The sequence below is a fragment of the Oryctolagus cuniculus genome, chromosome 3 (assembly GCF_964237555.1).
Source record: "Oryctolagus cuniculus chromosome 3, mOryCun1.1, whole genome shotgun sequence".
NCBI lineage: Eukaryota > Metazoa > Chordata > Mammalia > Lagomorpha > Leporidae > Oryctolagus > Oryctolagus cuniculus.
The window spans coordinates 80,202,180-80,214,334 of NC_091434.1; positions in this window are offsets into that span (position 1 = coordinate 80,202,180).

The following is a 12,155-nucleotide window of genomic DNA, read 5'->3' on the forward strand; positions in this document are numbered from 1 at the left end:
GTGATATATAGACATAATATCACTTATCCACAGATTGGAGAACATGAAAGTCAACTCAGGCATGAATCAAGGGAGGATTTGATTTTCATGGAACACAGATGGATAAGCAGCTCCAGGATGCAGAACAGTCTAATCCAGAAAGGACACAGATAATGAAGGATTTCTTCTTTCTCCAATCACTGCCTTTAGCTGTGCTAGTTCAGTTTTCCCTTTCCCTCTGTTACTGAGACCTCACAAATATTGCAAACCTTTCTGCATCATATTTCAGGTATAAAAAATATTCCAGTCCAGTTTGAAACTTCCAATTTACAACCTTACTACATCCCCTCCTTCTGCTGTCCAGACCTTAACCTGAAAGACTTAGAGTAAGAAAGTGCTCTTTTTCTCTGTGAGTGAGATCCCAGTGGAAAGAATGGGCCATCAAAGAAGGAGGTACCTTTCTCTGAAGGGAGGAGAGAACTTCCACTTGGACTATGACCTTGTCTAAATAAGATCGGAGTTGGTGAACTCAAAAGGCTTCCATAGCCTTAGCAACTCATGACAAGAGTCTAGGGTGATTACTGACACCATAAACAAGAGTGTCAATTGTTAAATCAACAATAGGAGTCACTGTGCACTTACTTCCCATGTAGGATCTCTGTCCTTAATGTGTTGTACTGTGTGAATTAATGGTATAACTAGTACTGAAACAGTACTTTACACTTTGTGTTTCTGTGTGACTGCAAACTGTTGAAATCTTTACTTAATATAAAACTAAATTGATCTTCTGTATATAAATATAATTAAAAAATGTATCTTGATGTGAATGGGATGGGAGAGGGAGTGGGAGATGGAAGGGTTGTGGGTGGAAGGGAAGTTGTGGGGGGAAAAAGCCACTGTAACCCAAAAGCTGTACTTTGGAAATTTATATTTATTAAATAAAAGTTAAAAAAAAGTAAGAAAGTGATCTTTCAGTCATCCTGATCTCCAGTCCCCTTCCCTGGCCTCTTTTTCCTGGCTTGTTGGGTAAGAAGAAAAACATTGGAAAGGGACAAGTAGCTTTTTCCTATTTGATCTTTGTTATACTTTCTTCATCAAAGCTGAGTATTGATGAACTCTGTGTGGCAGGCATCCAAATGCTGGCTCTTTCATTAGGCACATGTGGTTCTGTGAGGTGGAAAACCTGTCCCCAGCTTGTCCTCTTCCACTGCCCCTTAAATATGCACCCAGGAGATCCCTTCACTTCACAACCTCACTCCAAGATAAACTTACCTAGTGGTAAGCTGTCTTGGGTAGGCTTCTGTCAAGATGGCTAAAACACAGATCCCTTACCACTGGACTCCTGAGAGACTCACACTTTCCTTCTAAGTTTAGAATGGGAATGCAGGCAGCTCCACCTTGCTCTTCAACTCATTCTTTCCCTGATTCTCTATCTCCTTGCCCAAATATGCACTGGGCAGATCACCAAATCTATAGCATAGCAAACAACAAACTAGGAGAACTCAAAAGTCTTCACCAGTAAACCTCACCCCTTTTGGCTCAAGGGTTCTGAGCATCCTATCTTCTTCCTCTCAAGGAAAGAAAAAGAAAAACCACAGCCTCTCCCTCTAAGCTAATGGCTCAAAGCTCCATTCTTTTCCCTTTTTTCACTTTAGTCTTCTAGTCTTCCACTCATATTGCTGGAGGAGGAGGAAACATTGGTGCTGAGGGGATGATTAGGAATAGCAGAGTCTGTTTTTCTCTTAGTAAGCACCAAGCAGGCACATGGTCTCGCCTCAGTTTTATGCCTTAAACCTTATAGTCAACTTTATCATTTGGGCCCAAGTCAGCAGGAAAAGTTCAACTAAAAATCCTGTTACAATAAAAAGTTGTAAGAAAGCTCTGAACTGAAACAAAGTTCAAGGAAGCAAAATACTGCCTATACTTAGAAAATGTTTCCTGGGTTAAAAAAACCTATCTGTGAAGGATGGGAATAGAACGTAGAATTGGAGCCTAGAGTTCTTTTCTGGGAGTTAAGATGTTCTCCCCAGTTATACTCAGTGGAGGAAGAAGCATTATTTAACAAACCCAGGTGCCAAGTATTTCAGTTATTGGGGCAAAGCTCTAAGTGTACACACAACCTCATTCCATTAACACTGGTCCCTAAAGCATTGTAATCAATGCTAGAATCTACTGCCTCAAATATATAGTACTACCACCACCTCCACCATCCACATACACTCCCATCTCAGTGTCATTCTGTCCATCAGTCTCACTTCCCTCTCTAAACCGCCCTCCTCAGATTCCTTGCCCATCCTCAGAAGATTTCCCTAACTTCAAATCACAGAGAATAACATTTTTTATTTATTAAAAAATTATGTCATATAAATATTGTACACTTTATGGTATACTATGTGATGTTTCATTACATGTATATATTGGCCATATCCAATCAGGGTAAATATATATCCCTTTGAGCATTTAACATTTCTTTATAGTGAAAGCATCCAAAATCCTATCTTGTAGAATTTTTAATAGAGAAATTTACAGTACAGTAATATAATCTATAGTCATCCGATTGTGCAATAAAACTCCATAACTTATTATTCCTATCAAATTATAACTTTGTACCCATCACTCAACCTTTGCCCACCTCCTTTAAACTTCCCTCCCCACCCTCTCTTATAACCTCCATTCTATATATTTTTAAGAGACCCTGATGCAGGTTTATTTGTATAAACATCTCAGGAGGACACCAGTCCCATGCAGATAGCAACACAGAGGTCATACCAGTCCTTCTGTCCTCATATTAATAGACAGAAGCTGTTATTATGCAGCCTTTTTGGGTGCCTGGCACCTTTAGGGGCTGAACCTGAGTTGAAACTAGCTGGAGCTGTAGGTACATCCCAGGTCCAGGTCTTAGGGCTGTTTTGGGCCTGGGCTCTGGACTTGGATTGAGCCTAGGGCTTGACCTTGATTTGAGATTTGGCCTTGGCCTTGTCCAGACAGCCTAAGACCTTTGGCAATGTGGGCATGAGCATGCTTCCCAAGCTTGGGGTGGACAATATTGACAAGTCAATTGAGCTTGTGGCTGACACTCTTTGAAATCATGAGCTGAACTTCCTTGGCCTTGACAAAAGCCTTGACAGTCTCAGCAGATGCACTCACAGCCCCGGCATTATTAACCTGCATCTTCTTCGGGCACTTCTTGTACTTCATAGAAAATTTCATGTTCCTCAGGGACTTGGGAACCACAATCTTAAGACATTGTATCTGTGATGGAGGTTTCTTGATGCCATTTCTATGGCATTGTCAGGAATGATTGTGTATGGTGTGGTCTTTGACTTGGCCATATAATCCATGTTCCCACAGCACCTGGAACTGGAAAAAAGAAGAGCACTATTATATTGTTAACTTCCATGAAGCCACCTATTTTTAGACTACACATATGAATGAGATCATGATATTTGTCTTTCAGTGTTTGGCTTATTTTACTTAGCTCAATGACTTCCAGTTCCACTCATGTTATTGTAAATGACATAATTTCATCCTTTTATGGCTGAGTAATATTCTGTTGTATAGATGTACCATATTTTCTTTATCCATTCGTCAGTAGAAGGAAACTTAGGTGGTTTCCATTTATTGGCTATTAATAGTGCTGCAATAAACATGAGAGTGCAGAAGTTGTTTAAGAGACTTCACTTCCTTTGGATCTATATCCAGGAATGTGAAAGATGGATCATATTATGGTTTTATGTTTAAGTTTTTGAGAAAACTCCATATTATTTTCCACAATGGCTGTATTAGTTTATATTCCCATCAACAATATGCAAGGATTCCCTTTTCTCCACATCCTCACCAGTACTTGTTATCTTTTATGTTTTTGATAACATCCAATCTTACTGGAATGAAATAATATTTCATTAAAGCTTTGATGGTTCATTATATTGAGCATTTTTTCATGAACCTGTGGGTCATTTGTACATCTTCCTTTGAGAAATGTCTACTTAGAGCTACTGTCCATTTTAAATTGGATTATTTGGGGGGTTTGCTATTGCACTGAGTTTCTCACATATTATGAATTTTAATCTGTTAGATGCACAGCTTACAAATATTTTCTCCCACTCTAAGTTGTCTCTATTCTGTTGATTGTTTCCTTTGCTGTGCAAAAGCTCTTTAGTTTGATGAAATCTCATTCCTTTATTTTTGCTTTTATTTCCTGTGCTTTTGTGGTCTGGTACAGAAAACTCTTGTCCATTCCAATGTTCTGAAATGTTTACTCAGTTTTCTTCTAGCAGTTTGAAATTTTCATGTCTCACATTTAGGTCTTTCATCCATTTTGAGTTGAATTTTGTCTGTGGTGAAAAATAGGGGTCCAGTTTCATTCTTCTTCATGTGGATATTCAGTTATCCCCACACCATTTAGTAAAAAGGCAATCCTTTTCCCAATGCATGTTCTTAGCACCTTTGTCAAACATTAAGTGGCCATAGATGTGTGAGTTTACTTCTAGGTTCCCCATTTTGTTCCACTGGTGAGTAGATCTGTTTTTATGCAATACCATGCTGCTTTAATTACAACAGCTTTGTAATATATGTTAAGTCCAGTAGTATAACAACTCCTGTTTAGTTCTTTTTGCTCAAGATCACTGAGGCTATTTGGGGTCTTTTCTATTTCAATATAAATTTTAGTAGTTTTTTTCCTAGATCCAAGAAAAATGACATTAGGATTTTGTTAGGGATTGTGTTGAATCTATAAATTGCTTGGAATCATATGTATATTTTAAAATATTGATTCTTCCTATCCATGAACATGGGATATCTTTTCATTTCTTTGTAACCTTTTAAATTTCTTTCATTAGTGAATTATAGTTTTTGTGGTAGAACTCATTAACCCCAAATTTATTCTCAGGTTATTTTTTCAATTTTTTTCTATTTTATAAAGTGAACAAACTTCATGTATTTCATATATACAGATTTAGGAACATAGTGATACTTCCCACCACACTTTTCCTCCCAACTACATTCCCACCCTCCTTTCTCCTTACTTATTCTTTCTTTTAATTTTTACAATGACATACTTTAAGTTTATTTTATAACCACAATTTTTTCTAGCTATTGAAAATCAGATTGATTTCTTAATTTCTTTTTTTTTTTTTGTCAGATGATTCACTATAGCTGCATAACAACACTATTGAATTTGGTGCATTGACTTTATATCATGTAGCTTGGTCAAATTTTTAATTAGTTCTAACAGCTTTTTGGTGAAATCTTTGATGTTTTCTATATATAAGGTCATGTAATCTGCAAATAGTGACAATTTGACTTCCCCTTTTCCAAACTGGATGCTCCTTATTTCTATCTCTTGCCTAATTTCTCTATCTCAGACTTCAAGTATTGTTAAATAAAAGTGCTCAATGTGGACATGCTTATCTTGTTCCAAATCTTAGAAACATTTCAGCTTTTCCCCATTCAATATGCTGTTAGATGTTGACTTGTTGTATGTGGCCTTTGCTTGTTAAGGTCTATTCCTTATATGCTTAATTTGGCCAGAGTGTTTATTATAAAAGGATGTTGAATTTTATCAAATGCCTTTTCTGTATTTATTGAGATGATGATATCACTTTTGTTCTTCATTCTGTTTTTGTGGTGTCTCACATTTACTGATTTGCATATGTTGAATCATGGTTGCAACTTAGAGATGAATCCCACTTGACCATGGTGAATGATCTTCTTATATATATATATATATATATATATATATTTTATTTTATTTAATGAACATAAATTTCCAAAGTACAGCTTTTGGATTACAATAGCTTCCCCCCCATATCTTCCCTCCCACCCACAACACTCCCCTCTCCCACTCCCTCTCCCCTTGCATTCACATCAAGATTAATTTTCAATTATCTTTATATACAGAAGATCAATTTAGCATATATTAAGTAAAGATTTCAACAGTTTGCACCCACACAGAAACACAAAGTGTAAAATACTATTTGAGTACTAGATATAGCATTAATTAAACACCTAAGAGTAATTGTGTATTAATTACAGAGTTCAACCAATAGTTTTAAGTAGGACATAAAAAATACTAAAAGGGTAAAGTATTAAGTTCTTTTTTTCTGTTTCTTTTTTTTTTTTGTTTCTTATATAGTTATTATTTTTTATTAAACAAATGTGAATTTACAAAGTGCAACTTGTGTATTGTTGTGGCTTCCCCCCCCAACCTCCCTCCCTCCCACAGCTCTCCCCTCTCCCACTCCCTCTCCCACCCCGCCCTTCATCGAGTTTCATTTTCAATTACCTTCATATACAGAAGATCAACTTAGTATATACTAAGCAAGGATTTCAACAGGCTGCCCTCACACAACCGCATAAGGTATAGGGTGTTTTTTGACTAGGAATGTTGTTTTTAAGTTTCACAGTAGAACACATTAAGGACAGAGATCCTACGTGGGGAGCATGTACCCAGTGACTCCCATTGTTGATTTAACAATTGGCACTCTTATTTATGGCATCAGCAATCACCCGAGGCTCTTGCCATGAGCTGTCTAGGCTATGGAAGCCCCTTGAGTTCACCAACTCTGAACTTGTTTAGTCAAGGCCGTATCACAGTGGAGGTTCCTTCCTCCCTTCGGAGAAAGGCGCCTCTCTCCTTGATGGCCTGTTCCTTCCACTGGGGTTTTGTTCACCAGGATCTTTCATTTAGATTGTTTTTGCCATTGTGTCGTGGCTTTCCATGCCTGTGAGACTCTCATGGGCCTTTTAACCAGATCCGAATGCCCCAAGAGTTGATTCTGAGGCCTGAGTGCTGTTTGGGCATTTGCCATTCTATGAGTCTGCTGTGTGTTCTGTTTCCCCCGCAGGATCATTCTCTCCCTTTTAATTCTATCCTTCATTATTTGCTTATACTGGTCTTGTTTGTAAAATCTCTTTGACACTTACCCTATCTTTTTTGATCAGTTGCGTACTTATACTTATCACTTTACCAAGTGCGCTGACATTGGTACCTGCCTCCTTGGTAAGATTGAGTTGAAATCCCCTGGCATATTTCTAGTTCCACCATTGGAGGGAAGTCCAAGTGAGCCTATGCCAAGCTATATATCTCCTCCCTCTCTTATTCCTACTCCTATGTTTAACAGAGATCACTTTTCTGTTAATTTTTAAACGCCTAAGAATGATTGTGTATTGATTACAGAGTTCAACCAGTGGTATTAAGTAGAACAAACTGTGCAACAACAAAATACTAAAAGGAATAAAATAGTAAGTTGTTCTAATTACTCTTTAATTCCAATACTCAAACATTTTCTCTTTTTACTATACCAAATTTCCCATAAGCATTCTTCATTCTTCTTGATTCATTTTTTTTCCTCCAACTGTGTTTTTCATGTAGCCTGTCTTTGAGTTCACTGATCATTTATTCTGTTTGACCAATTCTGCTACTGATGGTTTCCTTCATATTTTTAATTTCATTTAGTGTATTTTTCATTTAAGGGATTTCTGCTTGATTTTAATTACTTCCATGTCTCTGTCAAATCTCTGTTATATCAAATAATTTCTCTGTGGTCTCTTGAATTCCATTGAGATTCTTAAAACACCCCTTTTGAAATCTTCATTGAAACATTTGCAAACTTCAATTCCTAAATGATAGTTTCTGGCATCTTATTTTGCTCTTTAGGTGAGATCTTGATTCCCTGGAAGTTCTTGATCCTTGTTTTTATACAATGTTGTCTTCACATTGATGGATTAATTATAGTAATCTGTGTCCATTTGTGGCTATCCTAGAAATTCTAAGCAGATGATTATTTTCTCTGAGCCTATGGATATTTCTGCTATTTCAGCACTAGGTAGCACCCAAAGCCATGGTTTGCCCCAGGTCCGCTGTTGATATAACTGTACTATTTCAGTCTTACAATACTCCCCAAAATCAAATTTGTCCCAAATCTGCAGTTCACGTGCCATTCAGTATGAACTGGAGAAGTCCATCCCTACAAGCCTGTTCCTGAGCCTGTGGTAGGCTCAGACTCTGTCCCTTGTCCATGAATGCCACAATACTGGGTCACATGTAGAGTTCTCAGCCCACCAAGACCAGTGCAGCCTGGAGGTAGGATCAAACCTTATCCTGCTATGGTCTGTCTGATGCTGGGGTGGACTCACTGTCTGATGCTACACCTATCAGTCTCTGTTGATGTTGACTGGAGAATAAGACTGCTCAAACAGTTCCATTAAACTCCACTGGGCACTGAAACATGTCTAGAGGCTCTGCCAGCAACCACTGGCCTGAGAACAGGAACTATTAAGATCTGCTCAGTGATGGATTTTGTCAGCAGTGTGTCCCAACACAGTTCTGTTATCCCTTGCTGTCTGCTAAAGGCTGTAGGAGGAGTGACAGAGGCAATGCCTTAGCTACTGAGGTAGGCACAAGTGATTCACACTGGGATCTTACAATCACTAGGCCTTGTGCAATCTTGGGGGTATACAACAGGCATACAAGGGGCTGGTGGTAATACACATCAAAACAAATCTATCTCACCAGGGCATGGGTCTCTGCTTTATCCTGTGGCAAGTCTAGATACTCTGTCCACATGTACTTGCCTCATATTGGAACCATTATAATTTACCCAGCACTAGGCTTTAGTACCTCTGCACTAACTTCTAAGATAGAGTTTTATGACTTCTTGCTGCCTGCCCAAGGTTGGAGAAGAGTGATAAAGGCAGTCCTCTGCCCAACCAGATTGACCCTAGGCTGATCACACCTAGCTCCCACAGTCACAGGTCCCCACAAAGTTCCAGGGGTGTCCACCAAGCCCACCAGTGGCTCACAGTGACACTCACCAACTCCAACACTCTACCCACTCCCTCTTCCCCCAACTCCTGCCCCTTCCCCCATACAAACACACATGTTTTTGCCAGACACTGGGTAAGTCTAGAGGCTCAACCTGTGAACATGGCTGGAGACCAGAGACTACTAGACTTGAGCAGGTGCAGAATTCAGTGCAGCAGGTCCAACTTTGAGCTCCATGAATTATCCTAAGCTCTCTATCTTGGTCTCTCAATTTAACTGGAGTTGTGCTTTCTTCTGGCAGTTGGAGGAGAGCTGACTAGCTACTTGCCTGTAGAAGCTCCAAATATTCATTCCACTCTAAGGGCCTGGGGGTCAGGGAAGGGAGTCTGTCTGACTGAATTTTTCACAATGGCCTGGCACTGAGATTCAGTCCACTTTCCTTCTTCCCAGCAGGAGGCATCCCTCCAGGCTGTCGTCATTTGACCTAGGTAAAGCATGTTACAGGCAAATGTTTCCTTCTTGCTTTCTTTAATGGGACTTTTCTTATGATTGTGACAAGATGAGGCACTGTGGTCTCTCATCTAGCTTCCATAGCTCTTGTGAAGATGACTTGGTGTGTGCACAGCTGTTCACACTGGCGTATCTGCAGGGAGGTGGCTGCCAGTTTCTTACTCAGTCACTGTCTTGGTTCCTCCCTGCTTCTCATCGCCTTAAAATATTGCTAATGATCTTCAATGTACAATAACTATGAACCAGATCCAACACAGTCTTCTCAAATAAAATTTTGGTTACTCCCACCCCAAAACCCAGAAATAGCTAATTTTTAAAATAGCACTCCTTTTGGTTTTATATTGTTTTACTTTACTATATAACCATAAGATAATTTTCTAGTTAAAACAAAAATTACTTGTAAATCTCCCCAGGTTGGTATAGAAGAAGCAATTAATTTCCAAAGCCATATCTATGAATTCACTCCAATGATAACAGTTTCATACAAAATAATTATGTTTTCTTTAGAAAAGTTGTCACCATACAGTTAATACACAATGACTTCTCTGATGTACCTTATAATTCATATAGGAACCCAGAATCAAGCTAAATTTTAAAAGCTATTTCTCCTGCCCTCTCAGCCCTCATTCTGACTATACTTGCAAACTTTTTAAAACTCAACAACAAATCACCATAGACCACATCTTCCTCTGAATCTTAACAGGGGATCATTACTATAAAATTGTAGTAATGGGATAGGAATTTGAGAAATGTGGAACTTCATAGGAAGAAAAATCTCAGAAACATAGTCTCAAATTAAATAGGAAAAATGAACATAAACAGATTTTAGTAAGGACTCACTCCTGTCTGGATAACATCCTGAGCTCAATTCAGCTTCCCTCAGACCATTACCATAGACTAATAGTACACATCATTAGACACTAACTTTAACAGCACAGTCCCATTGAACATATGTGCTGCCTGCATGGGAGATCTGAGGGCTAAAGCTAGAGCATGCAGCAAAAAAAAAAAAAAAAAAAAAAAAAGTGTGAAAAGCAGGGTACATCTGAAATATTTTACTGAATATTGATATATATTAAAAACTTTCTTGGTGTTGTACTCTAAGCTATCTAGTTTTTGAATGACTGAATTAACTAAATAGTCCTCAGGTAACTCATGAAAAATAAACCTAAACACAATTCTTTAATAAGATATATTCTAAGAACTTATGAGTAGTGAGGCTTACCACAAGAATCTAGAAATTAGAGAAACAAGATGGCCCTGTGGGTGTAGGACTCTAAATACCTGATAGATCAGAGCAGAAATGCAAAGTCACCTTAAAAAATAAGCAGGAGTGGGGCCTGAAAGACTTGGCTGCTACTTGATTAATTATATTACCATGTTTTATTAAATGTATCAGTCAAAGGAGGAATTGACCAACAAAATGCAAATAAGAAAAGAAACCTTAGAAAGCTTCTTTAGAATTGATATTTCATATTCGTTTTATATATCAAAAATATCATTCTGAATCGATAACATTTGGCATAATACACTGTGATAAAATTTCAAGGTAAAAAAAGACATTTTTTTCAGAAAATTGATAAAAAGATGTCATGCTATATCCATTAGACTTGAGGTTAAACATTCAAACAGAAAAAATTGATTTTAAATTATTTGAATTTTCTAATAGTAACACTCATCTTCTCACTTTTTTCAACCTTTGTAAGATTTATCTGTAGTTTCACATACTATTTGTCCTCTATACCCTAAAGAAGTTCATACCAATAGTACAGCGTGACCACTTCAGAGATTAAAGGCACATAGCCAGCTGGCACATAGCTTAGAACAAAACAGAAGAGAGTGATAAAGCATAGCCAAGAGCCATGAGAGAGAGTAATCCTGCTTTATTAATTGTATCTTAATTGCCAGTGGAAAATACATACTATTTCATTATATGATAAAAACTAAGTGATAATTTAAAAGCAAACTTAAAACACAGGAAAAGTTTTCACACTTGAAAAGACTACTCTTTCATCCATTTCTACTCAAAACTAAAACTAGAAATCAAGTTTAAACTACCAGATGAAGGATTAAACCCAAATACAGCAAGGACATTTTTCTTTTTTCCAAAATTGAAAATCAGAAGAGAAAACAGGACCTTTGACAAGTGTGCCAATCAAAAGCATGTCTGATTGGCAGGAAGGCTAAGAAGGTAAGAAAGACTTGGTAGTTGGGACCAGTGTTGTGGTGTAGTGAGTAAGGCCACCACCTGCAGAGCTGGCATCCCGTAAGGGCACCAGTTCAAGTGCTGCTCCACTTCCAATGCAGTTCCCTGCTAATGCACCTTGGAAAGCCTCAGAAGGTGGCCCAAGTCCTTGGACACCTGCACCCACGTGGAAGACCCAGATGAAGTTCCTGGCTCTTGGCTTCTGCCTAGCTCAGTCTTGGCCATTGTGGCCATTTGGGGAATGAACCAGCAAATGGAAGATCTCTCTCCAACTTTACTTCTCCCTCTCTGTAACTCTGAATTTCAAATAAAATAAATAAATATTTAAAGACAGAGAGAGAGAGAGAGAGAGAGAGAGGGAAAGAAATACAGAGAGAGAGATAGACAAGCTGGAAACTAGTACAAATTATAACTAAACTTTAAGGATGGATGGTTTGGTTAACGGTTACCAAATCAGATTTACATCAAAGAATAAGTTCTTGATGTTACATGGCATAGTGGGATGACTATAGTTCACAATAACCTATTATATTTTTTAAGAAAATATAAGAAAGGAGCTTCAAGGCTCTAACCATAAAATAATGTCAAGAAGGGGTAATATTGATTGCCCTAATGTGATTGGTACACAATGTATAAATGTACTGAAATGTCACACTGTAGCCCATAAATATGAACAACTATCTTCTCTTGTCACTG